At 39.8% G+C, this 22,778-nt stretch overlaps 1 protein-coding gene and 1 pseudogene across 2 annotated transcripts in view; both read left to right on the top strand.

Annotated features, from left to right (window-relative positions):
- LOC110061010 (polycystin family receptor for egg jelly-like) overlaps positions 1-22,778 on the top strand; it is a 353,714-nt gene that overhangs the window by 25,593 nt on the left and 305,343 nt on the right. The gene's annotated exons all lie outside the window — the stretch shown is intronic.
- On the top strand, positions 249-22,533 carry LOC149110370 (polycystin family receptor for egg jelly-like; annotated as a pseudogene). Its single transcript, XR_016207822.1, has 17 exons — positions 249-342; positions 1,170-1,292; positions 6,336-6,461; positions 6,818-6,943; positions 7,334-7,452; positions 10,018-10,129; positions 10,687-11,470; positions 11,871-12,465; positions 12,985-13,167; positions 13,650-13,775; positions 14,048-14,239; positions 14,498-14,758; positions 15,229-15,948; positions 16,418-16,651; positions 17,188-18,477; positions 19,049-19,217; positions 19,959-22,533. The product of XR_016207822.1 is annotated as a polycystin family receptor for egg jelly-like (transcript).

Genomic DNA, 22,778 nt, shown 5'->3' with positions numbered 1-22,778 from the left:
CATCTAGTAATACGCCTCCATATAAGGACGAGCACAAGTGGTTTGTGCGTCAAGATGAACTATCTGAACTAAGAGACGAAGGCCTGGTTCATACGTCGCATTTCTGCCGTGTCGAATTCAATTCAATTAAGTGCGGTAGAAATGCGGCTGTCGATTCAGACGTCGCACTTGTGTCGCACTTAATTCAGAGTTAATACTGCCGGGTATGTTGGTCGACGGAAAATTGGTTTAAATGTAGTTTATTCGATATGGCGGACGAAGGTACTGAGCCGACGAAGGACTTAAATTTGGCGAAAAATTATCCGCTAATGGAAGGAGAGGGAGAAAGCTGCAAATACAGCAGTATGTGTTGCAATATGTTCAGGTTGCATTGGGTCGAGAATGGCCAAGTTTCTTCTTTTTCTTTGGTGGGACTAAATTTACGCATGCTCAATACATTAACATAATGTATGTATTAGATTCGACACGGCGGAAATTCGACGTTTCAATCGGTTTCGCATTTCTGACGGATAATGCGACAAGACCAGTCGGAACGTGCGGCAGAAATGAGGCAGCCGATTCAGACGTCAAATTTCTGTCAAATTTAACTCGTTGATTGAATTTGACACAGCAGAAATGCGACGTATGATAATATTAGATTTATATAGCGCTAAAATTATAAAATATTCTAAAGCGCTTTACAATGTAAGATTAAGATTACAGTAAAAATATAACAAAATGTGTTTATTATTCTAGATAGTAGTAATACGTGTCAGTGTAATCATTAAAGACGAGCAGAGCACACTGAAAATAAGTCCAAGGCAAACCATTTGGTTTTGAACATCTCAAGGACGAAATGAGGGCTTAGTGCGTCTGATAGTTTGCCCCTTTTAGAGGTATGAAATGGCAAACAGATAATTCGTCTGGAAAAACATGAAAAACAATTACGATATTATCTTAAATTGACTAAGCTCAGTGCACAGTACAGTTAATCAAAACAAGCAGTTAGGCCAACTGAAGTCTGAAAGTAATAGCGTAAATAGAGATAATGAAAGTAAACCTGCAATAGCATGTCAGAACGTTTCGGGCTAAGCCTCCATAATTGCATTTTCCTTAAGAGTGTAGGCGTCGCTCAATAATTTCAATTAAATCTATCGGTGAGCTACCCGCTCAATATTGTATGTTTACAGATATCGATGAATGCACGGCCAATACTCATGACTGTCATTCGTCAGCGACTTGCACCGATACAGAGTGCTCTTTTTATTGTACATGCAACAAGGGATACTCCGGCAACGGCAGATTGTGTGTCGGTGAGTTACAAGTACATGAATCATGTTTAATTTTGCCTCTGAGTCAGTTAAATTTCAAGGATTGCTACTAATAGTGAGTAGCTTTTTAGGAGATCTCCTGCGCGCCCAGGGCGCGCGAGCGGTGCCTCCATACCTTAAAGAATTTGGTAACTGAGCTCAGAAAATTTGGTTCTGACGTCACCGTACGAACGAACGTCCGTCCAACCGTACAGACTCTGGGGGAGGGGGAGGGAAACCCTAACGGGGGAGCACAAGAATGTCATCTTTTCTTGGCGGGATTGAAGAAAAGAAAACTCGTTTTTATTTCGATTTATTTGTTATGTCAACAAACGATAGCGGAGGTTGATCTAAAGTTTTTGATCTAAAGATAGGGTTTAACTGATGCAGAACGCGAAAGAGAATGGCAGAGGCAAAGAAGTAGCAAAGAAGATCGCGAAAGAGAGCGGGCTAGGATTAGGGAAAGGTGGCGAAACAGTACTAAGCAATACCATGAGGCAGACAGAGTCAGGGCTAGAGAAAAGATATGAAATAATACCTAACGATGTCGTGAAGCAGAGGGAACGAGGGCTACAGAAGGGAATCGAAATACCCGAAAAATTGACTTCTCACGTTAATTCACGTGCAGCCGTGCAAGTCACATGATTCATCAGGTGATCAAAAAGAGAAATCAAACGTGTTTGGTGTGTTTAGGGAAAACACAGCCGAAAAAAGTGGTTAATTCGTTGATCTGTCGAAAAGATAAGGTCAGGTCACTCATCACAACTTTTACTGGAAGTATCTGTTAAGAGGATTCACACTGAAGTAAACTGCCAAACTGCGGTGAGCGACTCTTTGTTGTTTCAACCAGATATCTTCAATTGCCGCTTTTCATGTGACGTCATCATTTTCCGAAATAAGAAATTATCAATCCTTCTGAAGTTTTAGTTTCAGGAGACGTAAGGCCCTCTAATAACTTGACGTTTTGCAGCGTGTAAGCTCGACAGAGTTCCTCATTTTGAAATAGGGCACGTTTGAATTTCCAGGTTTGTGCGTTGTGTGACATTGAAATGGCGGCCCGATAAGGCTCTCGAGTAGTCAAAAAGATGAGTTATTGCTCACGTTTTTGTTAACTAAACAGTTGTTGCCCTATAACAAGTGTTAATTTCAATGTTTTGGAGCTCTAGAGTAATAACCTTTCGTTTCAATGGCAAAACTCGATGACTGATGTTTCTGTTACTTTACGGCCGCCATGTTTGTGTCCCTCCGAGGGGCACAAACATTGCGACTTCATCACGCAAAGCTCTATAAATTTGAGTGAAACACTTCTCCGAATAACGGGAGAATGAAAACCTGCACAGACCTAAATCTTGGCGAGGTTGTTAACATATCAATCATCTTTTATATCTCAGCTTCTTGACTTAATTTATTGAATGGTTATGATTTTTATTTTTGATGGCGTGACACTGCAAACCAGCCATAGGAGTTGTAAAGTCTTCTTGATTCCAAACCACGCTGTAAGAGATTTTATGAATTGCACTGTTTTAATGTCGCGAATCTCTAAACAATAACACTTGAATTGCTTCGCCGAAGTTGTTGTAAATTGTCCAAAATAATAGTTTTGTGTTGGGTTTCCCAATAACTTCGCGTCTAAAAATTATAAAATCGTATTTGTAAATACAGCCAAGGCAAGTTTTGAGGTTTTCTTTCCGCTAGTAGGAACAGCCGCTTCGTAGACTGAGAAAATTTCTTTTTCTGTTATGGTTGGAAATCAAGAAAAGAATTTGCTTCTTAATCCCCACTAGCGGTGATTTGCACATTGCTTACAACGTATGGAGATTTCCGCGTTTTGTTTGTTCAAGTTATTCGGTTTGATGAAATGCTTATTAGTGATTTTTTTAAAAGGTTATTTGCAAAAGGCTCCCATCCAAATATAATCTAAGGAATTCTAGCGATGAACTTTTACTTAGTTAACCACTACACTAGGTGACCGTTCTTTTACCTGTGCTGCACCGAAACTTTGGAATGCGCTACCATTTGACATAAGAAGCGCCAGCACTGTTAGTATTTTTAAAGCTAAGCTAAAAACTCACCTTTTCCGTCATGCGTTTTTATCATAGTTGTTTTTATTATTGTAAGTCTACTTTTAATTGTAATTTTAGCTTTTTAGCCTTTTTATTCCGTTTTCGCGCATTATAAATGTTATTATTATTATTATTATTATTATTATTATTATTATTATTATTACTATTATTAAAAGCTAAGACTGATGAAAATACTGCCGATAAAATAATTAGAAAGCCGTCGGAAAAATTAATATTCAAATACGCTTTAGCAAAATTTTTAGTATTTAATATTTTTAATAATTTAAGTTTAAAAGCTTAAATTATTGAACTCGAACACTGCACCCTTCCCTCGTTTTGTTTGTTCAATTTAATCGGTTTGGTCAAATACTTACTGGCGAATTTTTTTTTAAGGTTGTTGGTATACAACTGGCAAAGCTATGGTCGATAAAGCTGTCAGCAAAAATTATATTAAATCAGCTTCTTTTCCGAGAGAATAATACTTGAACATCACATGTCGTTGAAACTTTGAACTTCGGCTTCTAAAAGCATTTCTTGAATTTGCCTAAAAGTGCAACTAACCCCAAATGTTTTTTTGGAAGTTAACTACTGAGCATATTGGGATCTGGGTCGGGAGCCTAGTGACGTCATCGAAGGATATCGCTGAAAACACTCAAGAGACGTTTGACTGGGATTCGAGCGTTGTGAAAACATATTTGGGGTATCTGTGCTTCATATTTCATCAAAACTGGACAAGACTTTTAAACGGAAGAACTGTATCATCTAGCAAAATAATTCGGAGTCTAGCTACCATTAGGACGGCTACGATGTATTTAAGTGCGGGTCGCCAGTCACGATCGACAGTTCGTCGACCCATTTGGCTTATAAAGGTTAAAACCAAGGGTGAAGATTAACTTAAAGCTGATGAAGAGTTATAAAAATGTCAATAAACACAAAGAAATTCGCGGAAAAATTCGTCTTTTCGCTTCGCTATTGCCGACCGACCGCATGTGTTCGAAGTCAATTACTGAATTAGTGTGTACGAACATAAACATTGCGAGTTACACAAATTTGCATTTTTCGTACCAGTACAGTGGAACTCCGCTTACCCGGTCACCAACTGGCCAAAAAGATCTGGCCGTATTAATGGGGTGGCCGTATTAAAGGGGTTCTTTAAACAAGAAAATTACTGACTGAACTTTTTTCGGGTCAGAATAAAGTGGCTGTAATAACGAGGTGGCCGCATTAACGGTCCATTAACGGGGTGGTCGTAAGCCGGGGTTCCATTGTAATTAAAAATCATTCCACGAGATCTTGACAAAAGGTTCGGTATGGTTTCAGTTATGAATACATTTCTTCTTCACTGTTCTTTTTTTTTTTAAGTTTTTTTTTTTTTTTTTTTTTTTTACGTACGCTAGTAACCTGAGTGTTCCGTTTTGTCGAAAACGAGTGCATTCTCCTTTCAGCGCTACATTCTCTGTCCGTAAAGTTGAATCTAAATGGGTTGTTTTACTTTCCTGATAAACTGATCAATGCTTGACTCGTTTTAAGTTTGTAACTGAAATAGATATATTTCTTTGCTCAAAGAACAAAACAACTGGGTATGCGGAAGGGCCTTTGAGAAACGCGGCGTTGTCGACCTCGTGCTTGTAGACCTTGTGGCTTGCGTGTGGTTGTATATAAAATCTAAAACTACATGGCTAGTTCAGCAGTTCAAAGCCTCACTAATCTTAATCGCCTCGTTGTAGGACGTACGTGTCGCTGACTATTCCTTTAGAAAACTCTCTATTTCGAGGACAAAAACGCGATGCGATTAATTTGCCGCATAATCATCTCCCCTACAATCCTGGACAAAAGTAGTTGGGACAGTTGAGCTGGATCACCTATCCCCCATCCCCCCTAATCAATGTTGGAAAACGTCGTTTTTTTTGTTTGTTTGTTTCATTTTTTTATTTTATTTTTTTCAACAAAAAGGGAAAAAATCACCTGATTATCAATATTGTAAGTGGGGGAAGGAGAGAACTTGCTTCGTGTCCCAACTTTTTTGTCTGGGATTGTAGTTCCGTTATTCTAGTCTGGGACTCTGGGGCTCGTTTCAATAGAATAGTCAGATGACTCCCAGCTTATCCCAAATTCGTGTGCCTTATCTCCCTTGACAACGTCGAGCTTTGCACTGGAAGCTAGAGAAGAATATATACAGGCCATGAAAATATCTAGGTTTCTACAGTAGCGTCGAACCCGAAATCGAAGAACTGCTCGATGGCTCCCTCTTTCGGTACGACTCGCGCAAGTCAGCACAATTCTTTCGTCTTTTTCTCGCCTCTGGACGAGTGCCATCGAGATACAGGTAATGAGGGAAGACGATACCTCTCTCCTGAGCTTGCTGCACTGCTACTCCTCCAACAACACATCTAACTTGAATTCTGCAACGATTTTGAATCACGCTATCCCATGTTCGCAAATATTCTTCTCAGAAGCAAACCATTGTTAGTCCTTCGATGACGTCACGGGTCAACTCGCCCCATTGTTGGCTATTGCTAGGTCGTGGGCGCGGAAGAGGCCAATTTTACGAACTTTAAAAATGGCTACAACGATAATTTTTTCGCCGTGGTGATCAGAAAAACAAGGATATTTAAGTTGTTATAGAGTGGGGGCTCTGCGTAAGGGCGTATGTGTAGAGGCGTAGGGGACGCTTAAGGGGGCTCGTGACGTCATAATACAGTCAAAGCCATGCAAGCGAACACCCTTGGAACTAGCTAAAGCTTAAGTGACTGCTTGGGAGAAGTTTACGCTTATGGGAGGTAACAAGTTATCAGTAATGTGTGCATGTGACTGGAACCATGACTAACTGTGGTATTCAAGTGATGTGTCCCATTAGTGCGTCCCGATTTGTATTTTTCAAAAGTTCCAATCCATTTCTATGATAAAAAAAGGAAGCTGTGGGTTATCAATATTTAAATTCGCTGAACTTAAGTGTATGCTTGAGAATCATTATGTTTCACAGACGTCGACGAATGTCAAACACAAGACCATGATTGTGATCAAGATTGGGAAGTCTGCTCAAACACCGCAGGATCGTATACTTGTGATTGCAAACCAGGCTTCACTGGAGATGGCAAAAACTGCACAGGTATGCTTGAGGATGTGTGTTTTCTAATTTCGGAAGCAAAGTTTGATATGCGTGACACAGATAAAAATTCGAAATTAGTGAACAGAATGGTTCGAACATTAATGAAACCTAAAACGATTTTGTCGACGAACAACTACAAAAAGATTCTGTGAGAAAGCGTATAGGTTAAGGTACTCAATATTGGACCCTGCTTCACATGCATTGGTTCGATCATCTGCGAGTGGCATTGGAAAATTTGAAAACTGTCAAATATCCATACTTTCGTAGACGTTGCAACTTCAAATTCTCTCCTTGTGTATCGCAAAAATTACGAAAAAGTAAACATTTTCTTTATAGCTGTTTTCGTCCTTTTTTAGATATTGATGAGTGCGCAAATGATCAGCATTCCTGCCATCGTCTTGCCAAATGTTCTAATATTGAAGGGTCCTACACGTGCTCCTGTGTTCTTGGATACCAGGGAGACGGCATCCGACAATGTGCAGGTGCCGACATTTATTGTGTTGTTTCGTTAGAGCGGTGTTCAGTGGAGTGTCGAAAACCCAAAAGCAAACCAGTCACATACCAATAAGACTACTCAGCCAATCTCAAACCGTAGTAAAACCAAATCCAAAACCAAAGTAATTGCCAGATTACTTTGGACACTCAATTGAAAACCGCTCTAAACAAAATTTAAAAAGTAGTGCTAACATACCATGAAATTCCTTAGCCAATCATCTAAGAAAAAAAGTTGAATTGAACTGAGTTACATCAGATAATAATTTATCTCCTCGAAGGAATTTAAACCAAAGAATCTGCAGATAATTTGTTAAACGCTTCTCTGTCGATCAGTGGTAGGGTAGGCATAACGAAAGGCATTTGATCCACTTCTGTAGATCTCGACGAGTGCGCAAGTGGACAACACAATTGCCATCAACATGCTGACTGCTCTAACAACATCGGGTCATTCACATGTCACTGCCAGAGCGGCTATACTGGAGATGGATTCTTCTGTAAAGATATTCTATAACAAGCTTTATAATATAAGCCTAGAAATTTCGGAGATTTGATTGGTTGATAGCATTACCATTTCCGCGTAATAGTGGTATAACAGCAAAAGGTTGCCATGACAACACTAAACACAATTACGTTCCGTTTTTCAAAAAAATTGCGGCAAGATTCTCGGAAATTTCCGCAAAGGAAAGACGAAAGCTCGCCGAAAAGTAGTAAACAAAAATACAGTCAAAACTACTAAGACGTGGATGAATGTTTAGACGTCATGGGCAGAAAGCAATGGTCATAACGATGACATTGTCAAATACGAAGCTAAAGAACTGGACTAATGTCTCTCGCGATTTTTTGCCGAAATTCGCAAAAGCGATGGCTCCAATTATAAGCCGGAGAGTCTTAGAGTTATGTTAGCTGCCCAAACAAAATGACCGCAAAATATCCATAGCGAAGGACCGAGAATTCGTCAAGTGCAGACAGGTCCTGGAGGGAAAAGCAAGAGCTCTTCGCGAAAAAGGCCACGGCAAAAGACCAAATACAATAAAAGCACTTACCGTCCAAGATGAAGAACAGCTATGGTTAAATCGTGTACTTGGCGAACAAACTCCCAAGTCACTCTTTATATTCTGCTCACCCTTCATCTTAGTCTTCGTGGTGAAGAAGAAGAAGAAGAAGAAGAAGAAGAAGAAGAAGAAGAAGAAGAAGAAGAAGGAGGAGGAGGAGGAGGAGCAGGAGCAGGAGCAGGAGCAGGAGTAGGAGCAGGAGCAGGAACAGGAGCAGGAGCAGGAGCAGGAGCAGGAGGAGGAGGAGAAGGAGAAGGAGAGGGAGAAGGAGAAGGAGAAGAAGAAGGAGAAGAAGAAGAAAAAGAAGAAGAAACAGTCGCCCGTTTCATCTCGCCATTATTGAAAATCCGAAATCCGATGTGTGATACAAGAAACAGAGGATTGGTGTCCATTAGATCAACTCCTTCATGAAAAATATGGCCTTGGAAGCGGAATTGGATGTTGATAGAAGAAGTTAATCAACCATTCGGTAAGAAAAGCGCTTGTGAAGAAGCTGAAGGCCTCGAATCAGCCAACAAGTGCTATCATCGATGTAACAGGCCACACAAGCGAGCGTTCACTGGCAGACTACAAGGAAGGTGGATTTCATCCATCATCAACTCTCCTGTCTGCCAACAGGTTCAGAATTCCCGTCCAGTTCTTTCCAGTTTACCCAATCAGCACAATCATACAGCGACTCCCTGCCAAAGAGTAGTCCATCACTTTCAAAGCTGACGATAAATAGGTGACGATAAATTACGGAGCTAGTGCTGGTGTTTTTCAACAAAGCAGCAACTTCACAATGGAAGAATCTTACCCATACCTTATTTTAATTTGTTGTTTCGCTTCACCGCTGCAGTGACTGAAAAAACCGTGATATGAAAATTACTTTCATCGAACTATTTCTTGGTGTTTGCCTTGAATGATTTGGACTGTTTTCACAAAAAACTCTCAATCACTTTTTTTTTTTCATTGACGTAGAAAGATTGTTACGAATGCAGACGCCTGTGCGGTCTGTTTTTTCAACCGTAATGAAATAAAGGTCTCATGTGCGTTACCGAAAATTTCTCGGCTTCTATTATTTAACAAATAAAGAAGATTAAGTCGTGTATTACTCTGTGATAAAACACAACGGGCGTTTGAGAACACGAGGGAAATGTAGAAAACACGAGCCGCAGGCGAGTGCTTTCTACATTTCTCGAGTGTTCTAAAATGTCCGGAGTGTTTTATCACAACGTAATACACGGCTTAGGCTTCTTCATTTGCTTTGTGATATAGAAGTAATGTGGCGAAAAACAATAAAACACGCTTTTTCCATGTTTTATACTCTGATAAAACATGGGTTTTCGACCAATGACAGCCGCGCAGGGTCCTATCTACATTATAAAAACAAATAATAGCAGGACCTGCACGTGGTATTTTGCAACAATACCGCCTCATAATATTTCATAATTTTCCAAATACCAATCGAGTATTAAATATGTAGCTCTTTATTTTAATTAGCAGTTAGCTATCCCTGTGAAATTCCCAATGAATTAGCATGGACCATCACTGAAGAATTCATGAATGAATTAGCATGGACCATACTTTGTCCAATCGAAGACCTCTCATATTTTAAGTAGAGTTAGTGTTAGCTCACTGATTTGTCTCGCACTGTTCACATAGACAATATGGTACAACTTGTAACGAGGTGCCCCTGTCTGATCTAGTACCTCAGTCGTCGTGGTCTCGAGTCCCAGCGACGTCAAACATTCTCTTTTTACCTCCTACGGTTCGCCGTTTCCTAATGCTGAGAAAGAACTAACTGGGTTGATTTTCAGCACCCCAGTTTACTCTGGAGATGATTTTTCACTTTCACGCGTGAATTACATTGCGACAACTATCGCCCATTGATGATTCCCTCTATTCTCATTACCGGTCTCCCGTGCAATGCATTACTTATTGTGAAGAAACGTTAGGCGATGATCACTTTTAAAACATGAATTAAAAATATGCTACTAACTGATTTAACATAATGCTTTTCTACATTATCAGCCTGTCCTAACTTTTCACGCTGCATCCAAACGTCGCCTCATTCCTGTGAATGTTGGTGCAAATACTTCTATCCTGAACGTCCGAAGGTTGATGCATGCAAGAATCCTGGTAGGTAAACCTTGGATTTGCCTTGACACCAGTTGAAATGGAAGGGCGTAAAATTAGCAACGAGCTAAACCAATGCCAGTAGGGATTTATTGCACTTAGTTTATCCAGTCTAGATGGTTTATATTTTCACGCAGACCAGCTTGTACCACAACACAACGGTTATAAGGTTATGACGGGCCTAATAAGTTATAAGGAAAAATGGATATCCATTTCAATCCCAGTACCACCTCATTGATGCAAAAAATATCGCGGATCCGTTACCAGGATTGATCAGAATAATATAGGATATAGCATTCTCTGGTAAAAAGTCCTGAATACTTTTTACCAGCGAACGTTACATCCTATATTATCATTGATGCACGTTCAAAAAAAAAATGTTGTTGCCGTTGTTGTTGTTTTTGTTCTTCCTGCTGCTGTTGCTGCTGGTGGTGCTGGTAGTAGTGGTGATGACGGTGATGGTGATGTTGCTGGTTGTGGTGATGGTGGTAGTAGCGTTGGTTTTGCCCGAAATTTGAATTAATTTTTTTAACTTTGATGTGATTCACTTTGCTTTTCAGGTAATACTCTCGCTCCCTTAAATGAAGTGTCAATCTGTTGTACAGACACACAACCAGACAGTCCAATCACGTTAAGACGCGATCAAAGAAGGAAGCTCGTGGCGTCTTTTAACTTGGGAAACATTCATTCAGGACAAGCTTCGTTTTATTGGAGAGTTGAAAAGCTTACACTGTCACCTTTCAACATTTCGGATACTCCAGAGCTCGTAGTGCACGACACTCATGAGCTCAATATAGTGCCAGAGTTACTGTCAACAGGACTAAAACTTGTAGTATTTGAATTGCAAGTGCCCGAAATTGAACTGGCTGCTCGAGATTTCGCTTTCCTACTGGTAGAAACATCAGCTCTCGTAGCTTCCATTGCGGGAGGATCTGAAGTTTATCGATCTATCAGCAAGCCAATCTTGTTGGATGCTAGCTTTTCTTACGACCCAGAGAATGAAGACGGAACTTCCTTTGGAATGACCTTTAATTGGTCTTGTTTCAGAGCTGCGAGCAAGAACGTCTCTGTTTTTAACAAAGCAGCCACCAGCTTGCTTTTGAAGAACAAGGGAAACGTTCTAGATACTCTTCTTGACTCAGTCGCTAAAGGAACTCTTTTCCAATCGCCAGGCGATATATTTCTACCAATATTAGAAAATGGAAAGGTGATTTTGGACCCAGAGAAACTGATCAGCAACGAGACATACCATGTATTGCTGACAGTTGGCAAAGACCACCGAAAAGAGAGTGCGATGCAGATTGTCCACATCCATGATGGAGAGCTCGTAGACGTTCGCATAATGTAAGTTTAAGATGGGAACCCTTGGAGTGAGCCTATTTTGCTAGTATTTTCACAAAGCCACAAAATGGACGTGTGTTTGTTTGTCCATCCCCTGTGCATCCAAACTGTTCGGAAAGGCAATCCAAATGACAAAGTGGTTACGTGGCTCCACTAAAAGGAACCTCCATCAAACTGAATAAAAACTTCAAAGGACATTCATGACATACATTGTAAGCTGATCTCCTAACGCAAAGGTATTAAGAATTTATGGGTGGAAGGTTGGCAACAACATGGCCTCTAACGAAACAAATTTTGACCCTGTCCCAGTGTGGTGTGGGAGATTTCATCGAGTAATACCGGTGTAGTGCACAATGCGAGGAAGGAATTTTGTCTTCAATTGTCTTTGATATATTTCTTTCAGGTGCGTCCTAAACTGTTTATCACCAGCCAGAACATCATCTGGTATCTCCGTCCGAACTGACTGCATCACTGCTAGTTGTCCCAAGTCCCTTAAATATCGATGGAAAATGTTACGAAGAAATGCTAGTCTTCTATATTCCAAATGGATTCCCCATACAAATTTTTTAAATTTCTTGGCTACGCAAGAGGATTCCCAATACCTGGTAGTCAAGCAGCAAATGTTTGTACCTGGTTGGTCATACCGAATCACAGTAGATGCTCTGTTACCAGATGGTTCATACGGATGGGCAGCCTACCAGTTTGACACATTAGGTGGCCCATCGGGTGGAACATGTCATGTCACGCAACTTACTATGGAGACCGCTGTTGGCGTTTGGCTCAACATATCCTGTCATGGATGGGATGATAGCAGAGTTCCTCTCACATATGAATTCTACCATGCATCAGACCATGGGGAATACGATATGTTGTCGTATGGGGTACAGTCCTTTACCGTAGTTCATATTTCTCCCTTGTTCGGAGAAAATGTTGTTCGTCTTAAAGTTGACATTGTCAATGTCGCGGAAGTCGCAAGAGAAATAGGGTTGTCGATCAAGGTATGCATGGTTTGGGTTTAAAAAAAATGTCGGGATGACTTCTACGCTACACTTGCAGTATTCTTACAAAAACACAGAAACCTATTGTCACTGATGCAGCTATAACCTGTAGGTCAAGTTACCAGTAAATACTGTAATTAATATTTCAGGCCAAAGCCCTGTATTTCCTAGGGAAAAAGAAGACTGTATCGCCGTAACAAACAGAGAGAACGCCCACTTTTTTCCGCCTTCCAGAATCTCTAGCATAGAAAGTGGAGACCTTCGGCCTAAGAGGTTATTGGCAGGACACTTTACTCCCAGCGGCGGTTTTTCCCTTGAAGCAGGAGCACGCATTTTAAAGGCAGTCTGACAGACATGTTGCATGGTGAATATTTACCCCCAGAAAATGCGTTCTACTTTGATTTAATACGAGTGGCAAAAATCTAAAGACAAGCGTGCAGGACGTCTAAAGGTAAAACACTGGCGCCTTTGCATCGGGTTCACTTTAGATTTATCGACTGTCCCTTCTTTACTTTACAGGTTAATCAATCAGATTTAACACAAAGCGAAGAACTACTTTACAATCAAATTAACAAAATTCTTGATGCGATGGAAAATTATTATTCTCTGGGTGAGATAAATTTGGCGATACAAGAAACAGATTCTCTCCTCGCACTTCTCAAGGCGGCTGACTATCGGATCAACGAAACTTTCCTGCTTCACGTAAGTTTAGAGCAATTAGTTATGAACTTAGTTTTCAATAGGGTGGTTTTTCAAGCAATTGGTAAATAAAAAGCAAAGAAAGGCTTGATCATACATTAAAGTCTTGAAAATGTTTCATAGTGCGTTTAGCTGAAATGGAGAGGCCGTTTAATCACAGTCTAGTCACACGAGCAAAGTTGAATTACTAGGATAATTGAAAGTCTTCAAGACCTTGAATGAGCTATTGCTTACGAAAATGAATACCAGGGTACCTCTAGTTAATTACACTGAGATACAGAGACAACAGCGTTATATCTGCATTGGATTGCATTTTGTATACACAACAATAAAAGCTGAGTTAACTTTTTAACACCATTCTAATCACTTCAAGATAAAAAGCCTCATTCAACTGACTCTAACTTCTTATCATTGCTCATTCCTAGAAACTTTTTCTTGTGTTTAAGAAACTATTGAGGCTCAACAGACTGGTTGTTTATTTACAGATTAAGGAATACGTAATATCCAGGATTTGCAAAGTAAGAGTCGATAGCCTCGAACGGTTAGTGCAGATTGCTGTTATTCTAGGCAAAGCCACGGAGGATGCAGGCAATGTCTTCCACAATACAACGGTATGCAGAATATATTTTGTAGATCATAGTTAGGATAGTTATGATTATAGGGTAACTAGGAACATAAAAAAAAATCGAGTTTATAGGAAACGGAAAAAAGACCCAGTTACTTAATTAATCGAGAGAGCCAGAATTTAATGAACAACACATGACGTAAACGCGTACAGAATAAGTATAGCAACCCCACACATGATGCTCTGGTTTTCATTCTTGGTCAAGCTTTTAGCATTGCCAGTGAATATACTTAACTAGTTTTAATTTGCTCTTTTCAGTTTGCTTTGTTAGAAAAACTTCTGCAAATGTCCTCTCTGCTTTCTCTACTGACTGACCGCCGTTCAGGGGAGATCCGCCTTACTAATAATGGAGGCAGATCGTTAATGCATTGCAATACAAATATCATGGAATATACCTCTCGTAGAATCCTTAAGGCTATCAATTCCACCAGCTACGACCAGGAAAATGAGGTACGTGATCATGAATTTCAAATTAAATTTGGACATGATCAAGCCTCTGCACGAGAAGCCCACCTTGCGCATGCCTCGTAATGAAAAGTGACCTCCTTCAGTAATTTACTAACACATTAAATCAACAACCTGATACACGTGAAGATGTGTGCGTTAGCTATAGCAGGTGTTTTGATTGTGTGAAAAAGTTAATTAAAGTATTGCACATTTATTAATCTTAAAACATTTTTAAGCTCCCCAAACTGCAATTATTTCCAGGTAACCATAGGAAAGAGAATTCTTGGTCTTTGCCAGAATCTGACAGAGAAGATTACCAACATACTACTCTCGCTAAAGCTACCCGGAGAAGAATAGATCGTGATGAAAAATCAGCATCAATCCACTATTCTGGGCAAACAAAAATCGCACGATCTCAACCAGCTAACAATCCAGGAAGGAAAAGCAAGCTTTAAACTTCCTTCTCTGGACGACAAAGATCTAAAAAAGATATCCGGGAATGCATCTGACGTAGGAGTAGAGGTATGTAGGTCAAACTCTGGACTATGAAATGGTGGTAATTAAAGAAGAATTTCCAATGATGCTTAATTCAGTTTGTGTAGTTTAGTTCTCAATCATGGCTAGTTAGAGATCATGTTTATTCTCCTTCGAAGATCTATCTTTGCATTACCACAATTAAAGCTGTTTAATATTTTAAAGGTTCAGCTCATGACTATTTGGACCATCAAAATCCAAAATGGTAATTAATCTTTAAAACCGGTCAGACCAGTTGTTAACATATTAACGTTTCGGGTAGACTTCTTGTTGCTACAAGAAACCATTTGGTCCACTTATCGTTTGACCAACAAGAAAATTGGTCCAGAGGACGTTTAGTCTCATTAACATTAGGTCCCTTTATCGTTGCATTGCATTGGTCCAGTTAGCATTAGTCTAATTAGTCGGTTGAATGACGTTCATTTATTCAATATATCTTTATTTTTGTTTCGTTTTAGATGATCAACTATAATTTCAACCCCTACACAACACACCATAGTAGCAGTAGGGTCAAATCAAACGTTATCAGCCTTGTTCTTAAAGATGAGAGTGGCGAAGCTTTGGATGTAACAGATCTACCGTCAGAAATACAAATCAATATTCCAACATCAGAACACGACCAGGACAGCACTGCAAGCCAAAGTCAAACAGATGACTTCCTCAATCCTGGAACTATACAATGTCACGTCATTACCGTTCATGAGGCCAATACCACCTTAAAATTGTCCATGACTATGAAAAAACCAGCCACTATCACTGCCTTTATAAAATTTGGTAAACACCCAACTCAAACTTCATATGACGAGGTTATTCATATAACCGAAGAAAATGGATTTCAGACCTTGGCTTCAGATTGTAAATTGTCAGAGAAATGTTCGTACGATATCTTGATAAGTTGCAACGCATCAGGAAAATATTACATTGGTCTCCTAGGACGAGAAGAGAACCGAACAGTCCATTTAAGAGGCAAGCGGTCTTTACTGTCAGCGAGAACATCAAAAGAGAAATGTGTTAAGTTTAAAGATCCTCCTCCTACACTCGCCCCTCCTGTAGAGTTTACCATCCTTGTACCCCAGTACGATCCCGACAACTCGGTTAACTACAGTTTACAGGTAAATGCGATTTGGTGCGTGTACTGGTCTGAAACTGAAGAGAGATGGACAAACGAAGGTTGCAAGGTATCAGATTTAATTATCTGTTATAGCGATAAACAATGTAAAGTTTGAAATATGAGAGTGTAGCGAAGGAAAAACGGCTTAGTATTGCTAGATACGCATCTGATATAAATTAGGATTTATTGAGTTGGTTCTTTCTTATAATTCTATCGTTTAGTGAATTTATGTAGTAACCCAACGGTCATTTTCCTGCTGAATAACGAGTCATTTTTTTAGCGCTAAATCACGACTGCTGGCTTCCCAGACAAATCGTTGATAGATTTGCAGTATCTTTAGATAAAAGCAGTGGAGAATAACGGTTTGATTCATGTTGCCAATTTGGAGTTGTAATTCCAGTCTTTTGTCTTTTACGATGGACAAAGTGAGCCCGCAACCGCTACAACTGCAGCTATTGATTATAAACCCTTTCTTAAAGCAAAAACGCTGTTTTGAATTCTAGTGTCAAGATGAATAAATTGTTCTATAACTGCAGGTGGGACAAGATTCAAACACCTCTTCACTGACCTGTCTTTGCAATCACTTGACCGCATTTGGAGGAGAAGTTCTTATTGTACCAAACACCATTGACTTTGCGCTTGTCCAGCAAACGTTTGACAATCTGGATCCAGGAGATCTGCTGGTCCTCATCACAGTGTGTTCTGCCTTCCTTGTTTATTTTGCTGTGTTGGTAATTGCACGGAGAGCGGACAATCTAGATGTTTTAAAGGTTTGTATGACATGTCATGTTGGCAGAGTGACCCACAACGGTCATAGCAGGTTATTGAGAAACTTACATTACATGACGAAAGTAAAATCCTTTTAGACACCGAAATACAACAAAGTAACACTCGAAGCTGCATAAAGATGTCATTGAACTAGGTTCGTATTGAGAAAGTATCGGTCAATCCATTTTTATTTTTCGCCATGTTCAAGACCAAGTCCATAAAATTGGACCAAACGAAACATCCATGCACGAACATCATATTCTCTTGTTTCATCAGAAATGATACGCCGCTGGTTTGCTTACTACATCGGTTTTCGAACCATGGCTGCGGCCTTTGTGTCATGTCCTTAAGCACACAATTTGTTCTTACTGCCTTCTTTCTCTAAACGGTCAGTTAAGAAAATGCTGGGTTTGTGTGCGTTAAAATAGCATCCCATTCAGGAGAATTAGAAATACTAAATATACATGCTGAACGCACCGGTCTGGTAAGCTTATGTGGACTTAAGATTCTTTTACGTACCTACATCTTTTAATTGTAGGAGAGTCCACTGATTCCCCTGGCAGAGCATCAAAGTGGTGAATACAAGTACGAAGTATCCATAACAACAGGAGGATGGAAGAACTCGGGCACTACTGCTAATGTATCCATGATCCTTCATGGTGCTGAGAATACCAGCAGTGTTATCAAATTGACATGCGACCAACCACATGACGGGAAGTTGTTCGCTCGAGGAAACACTGACAATTTTCTTGTCCAGTTGGAGAAGCCGCTAGGTACGATGATCAGTGTGCAAATCGGCCATGACATTTCAGGCGACGCCCCATCTTGGTTTCTCAACGAGATTTTAATTGTGGATCATCAAACAGAAGAGCAATGGGCGTTTAGTTGCTACTGTTGGCTCGCCCTGGAAAGAGATGATGGTAACACGACTAGAGTATTCTTTGCAGATGATAAGAAAGAAGACGATAAATTCCAAAGGACCTTCAGCTCTTTGCGAAGGAATGGTTTCTCTGATGATCACTTGTGGCTGTCCGTAATTAAGAAACAACCCAGAAATCATTTCACTCGTGTCCAAAGAGCCTCCTGTTGTTGGTGCCTTCTCATGTTATCAATGGTAACTTCTGCCATGTTTTACGAAACCGAGAACACACAACAACCAAACATTAAGATCGGACCTTTCTCCTTCACTTCGAGTCAACTTATTATCGCACTGGAAAGTGCAATTATCATTTTGCCCGCAAGTCTTCTAATCGTATTCTTATTTCGAAAATGTGAGCCTAAAATAGACAGCCAAGGAAGGCGGTACCATCTGACCAAAACCAGGACAAAAGAACCATGTGTACTACCTCATTTTTGTATCTACTTCGCTTGGTTCCTCTGCATCTGTACAGCTGTCACGTCAGCCGTGTTTACTGTGATGTATTCTCTGATGTGGGGAGGACAGAAGTCGGCTCGTTGGTTAACATCTGTAATGCTTTCATTAAGTGGAGACGTAATCATATCTCAGCCTATTAAGATAATTTTGGTCTCTGTCATTATAGCTACACGTTGTGGCTGTAAGAAGAAGACAACTAGGGAGTCTAAGTCAGTTGAGGAGCAGATTCCGGGACCATTCCACGATACAATATCAGTGGACGTCGAACGTGCTAGAAAGTATAAAATCAACGAAAAGAAAATGTACGCATACGGGAGAGAACTTACGTTTTCACTGTTGTTTTTCGTGCTTCTTTTGATTGTCTGTTATGGTGATAAAAACAAACAGAGATACAATCTAAACGAAGCAACAGAAAGCGACTTCCAGTACTTTGATGATAAGGGACAGTATAAGGTAAGCTCGCACTTCCTCAGCTCTTTCAGCGCTAACTGTATGTGTTATTTTTTCAGCAGATGAGGGAACTAAATAGGGTCTTCAGTGATATGCATTAAACCAAGAAAAGAAAGGTCTAAAAGTTTGATACCCAACAGTAATTGACATTAGTGGCATAAAGCAACGGAAGGTTTCGTTCGTAATAGAATTTGGACTCGCCACCGATGAGTGTTGTTTTGTAATTCTTATTTCACTTGAGAACCTGGATTGTCGCGGACAAGACCTTGCTGTTTAACACCCTAGTTGTTTACCGAAAACAGACATTCAAACCGACGTCGAACTTCATTAATTAGACCGTGGAAAAAATGACGAAGGAATAACGGCTCTTCAGTTAACCATTGCGCATGCAGACATAACAGATCCTAACCCACTGACTCTTGAACCGATCGACAAAAACCGGTCTTGGGAAGTCACCATATTCCATACTCGCAGACAATCCCTTGCTGTTTAACACCCTAGTTGTTTCTGTGGGTGCTTTTTTTGTCGGAGCCTTTTCTTATTTTCTAATTCATAATTTCGGATATTTTGCTAGATTACCAACGTGACTCAGTTTTGGGGATGGCTGAAGAACATTTTTGTGCCAGCGATCTTTACTGCTGATTCTTACGAGGATCAAAAGGAGAGAGCGTCAGAATACATTGGAAACAAGCTTTCAATCCTGATCGGCATGCCTCGTCTGAGACAACTTCGAGTTATGAAAAGTAAGCTTTATGTCGTTTGTGATTCCTTTCCAAGGAAAGTCATAGAAAGGCATTGGTAGACTATAGAATGAAATAGTTTTGTAGCTTTTTGTCATGGTTAGACCAGGAAAACAAGACCATCTGGTCAAACCGATTACATGTGCCACCGGAACTATTGTAGACCTGGAACAGAAAAAACAACTACTGAAGAGGGACAACAAACACACACATCAAACACAAAGATATTATATATTCAAAATTTCAAAATTTTAGAAAACCAAGTTAAATTTAGTCGAGGTCGTTTCCAGTAATTTGAAAGCTGGTTGTATTGCATGCAACTTAAAAGGTCAATTTTATCACCGTGCCTTCGGCTACCTATAGCTACTTCTTCTTTGTTTCTTCTTCGCAAAACTATATAATAAAGGGTAAATCTCGTTCGGTTCGGTAAATCAGAAAGTGTGTTAGAAGACAGTTAGAAGGGAGACAGAGTATCGTAACATGTAAGTCTACAAAGCTTACGTCTTCGAATTTCAAAAGATTTAATTGATTGAAAGTAGTTTTTTTTCAAGAAAGTTTCAGTTGTAAGAGATTATTTGCGTGAGGAAACTCCGTCTATAAATGCTGAGAATTGCTTTTTTAGAAAAAAAGGTGGCATAAGGCCAAGCTCCATGCGATGATTAATTTATTATCGCCATACACAAGAAGTAAAACCACGAAAAGGACAACATGGTACCATTGTTTTCATTTGTCTTGCTTCGCCAGATTCCTGTGAGGTTCACGAATTGTTTAAAAGTATGATCACGTCTTGTTACGATTTCTACTCCATAAGAGAAGAGGAGAAAAGAACTTGGGCTGACCAAAATATTCTAAGTACATCAGCACTTTTGTGTCCAGAAGACTGGGAGTACAACGAGGATGCCCAACTCGGCAGCTTTGATTCTTGGGGTCGCTTCGCTGTTTACAGCGGCGGTGGGTACCTGGCTAATTTGGGATACAACAAGCTTACAGCAAAACGAGTTATCGACGACTTGATAAAAAATGATTGGATTGATCGTCAAACCAGGGCTGTGTTGTTGGAGTTCTCATTGTATAACCCATCTAGTAACCTTCTTGCAGTAATGACTTATTACTATGAGGTCCTCCCAGCGGGATTTGCTGGCGTTTTCAAGTCCTATGGAATCTTACCTCTCAGTGCAACGGATTCTCAAGCTCATAACACTTACTTGCTCTTTGCCTTGTTGTTTGGACTTCTGCTTGCTTGCTATTTTGTCTTAGAATGCATCAAACTTTGTCGTCAAAAGTGTTTGTATTTTACATCAGTGTGGAACTGGTTAGATATGCTGCAAATATTGACTGCATCGTCGGCATTGTCTCTGCAATGGATGCGATCAAAGGAGGCAGGAAAATCATTTGAAAAACTGAAAGAAAACCCTTTCGTACCTGTCAGCTTTCACCAAGCGTTAGTTCTGTTTGATGTTGAAAACCTCATGATTTGTATAGCGTCTGTTATTGCCACCTTACGCCTTCTGAAGTGCTTTTATTTCAATCCCCAAGTTATCATTTTCTCGTTTACGATTCGCAGGTCATTTTCTTCACTTGGGTCATTTTTCGTGATATTTTCAGTAGTTGCTGTTGGCCATGCCCTTTTAGGAATGTTGGCATTTGGGCAGAGTGTGCACATGTTTTCGTCAGTACCAGAGGCTATTTTCTCCCAGTTTCTTATGTTTCTGGGGAGCAATATACCGCTGGACGAACTCAAAGATGCAAACCCCATTGTGGGGCGTCTCTTCTTTTTCACGTTTGTCTCCAGCACCACGATAATTTTGGGAAATATGTTTATCGCAATCATTAACGATCATTATGTTAGTTCATGCACTGATAAAGGAGGAGAAGATGTCGAACTTGCAGAGTTCATTATGAAAAGGATTCTGGAGATTGTAGTTGGTCAGAAAACCAGAAAAAATGGAACGTGGAATGAAAGTACAAACCACGAGCTCTTCGAACCCGAACAAGAACATCCAGATGGCGCCTCGTCACCTGATTGGACACCAGTCATGTATCGTAGCTGTACATATAAAACAAGCCGCAAAGGGGGTCCCTTGGTAAATAGCAGCGACAGTTTTAGTGAGTATGCAGTTTGGGAAACTTACCGACCAGAACATTTACTAATTAAGAGTTCTAACGATAAAGCAGGAGTTTCCAGTGTTAATTTGAATCGGCTGTCCACGTGCATCGTACGCTTCAACCAGCAAATGACAACAAAATTGGATGATGACGATGATAGCGACGAAGACGACGATGATGAGGATGATGATGATGATGACGATGACGATGACAACGACGACGACGATGATGATGATGATGATGACGATGACGATGACGATGACGATGAGGAGGAGGAGGACCACGACGACGATGGGGAGCACATCGAGGAAAAACTTGAAGGGGAAGAACTTTATGCCGAGGAAAATGAGTTTGGGAAAGAGTTTTTTACTCTTATTTTACACTAAATATTACGCCGTATTCACTGCACTCTTTCTATTAACAAAGTAATTTTTAACAACAGTGACTACACTAGAATGGAAGAGTATCCAATTAGTAATGAAATCTGGATCAGAATAGTCTTTACCCAAGGCCGTTGCTTACAGTGGTTGAGCAATTTCTCAGTGTAGATTAAAAGAGAACTAAGCATTTCCTATTTTGTACATTTTGCTTTATCACTGAATGTTTTAACGAGTCGTGATGTACATATTATTTTTAGCCTATGTTTAGATACAAATAACGGTTGAAAATCATACTGCCAATGTAAAGTGAAAAGTAACTACAAAATCCAACAGACCTTAAACTCCACAGATTTCGTACGTGGCAAAATCAAAATCTAGCCCATTTACGATGTGAACTTCAATTTTTTGAGTTTTCTAATCATTACCAAGTGTCATATTATCCTGTCCTGATTGGACATTTACCCCTCTGGCTTAATGACCAACCTTCTGTAAATGGGAGATGTATGCAAGGTTAAAGCTCCTAAAAATATTTCGATTTAGAAGCTGGGTCACTCTTGCTTCCTTTTTTCTTAATTTGTGACATAGTCCGTGTTTTTTTTTTTTGGTAACGATTTTTGATAATGTTGTTGTTGTTGTTGTTGTTGTTGTTTTTCGTTGTTGTTTTATTTGTCATTTTTTCAGCGCTTGAACCGTTATAGGAGTAACTTTATAAAATTCAAGGTGTATAATTTCCCACGGGAATATGGAATACATCTCATATCAAAATATTTGTTGAGTCAATAACATTAAAAAGGATATGACATGACATAACCTAAATAAATGGTCGCAAATTATGTGTAGGTCGAGTAACTAATGCAATGCAATGGAAGTTCTAATCAATGTCTGCGTTAAACGCTAAATCTAGAAAATGTTTTCTGAGAGATTTATTATCTCAAGCTTTATGAGGGACCTTTAGATTGGATTAAAAGCACGAGATTGAGTAACAGAGCGAGTTTTTGATCTTCACACCAGTGATATTTCCAGAGCCCTAGCTCTTCATTTAGGTTAGAAGACAGCTCTTAGAATCATGGGTATGCGA

Source organism: Orbicella faveolata, unplaced genomic scaffold (genome assembly GCF_042242905.1).
Source record: "Orbicella faveolata isolate gen_17 unplaced genomic scaffold, um_ofav_v1 contig_24, whole genome shotgun sequence".
Classification (NCBI taxonomy): Eukaryota; Metazoa; Cnidaria; class Anthozoa; order Scleractinia; family Merulinidae; genus Orbicella; species Orbicella faveolata.
The sequence above is the reverse complement of the archived record's forward strand: the minus strand, read 5'-3'. Positions and strand labels throughout refer to the sequence as shown.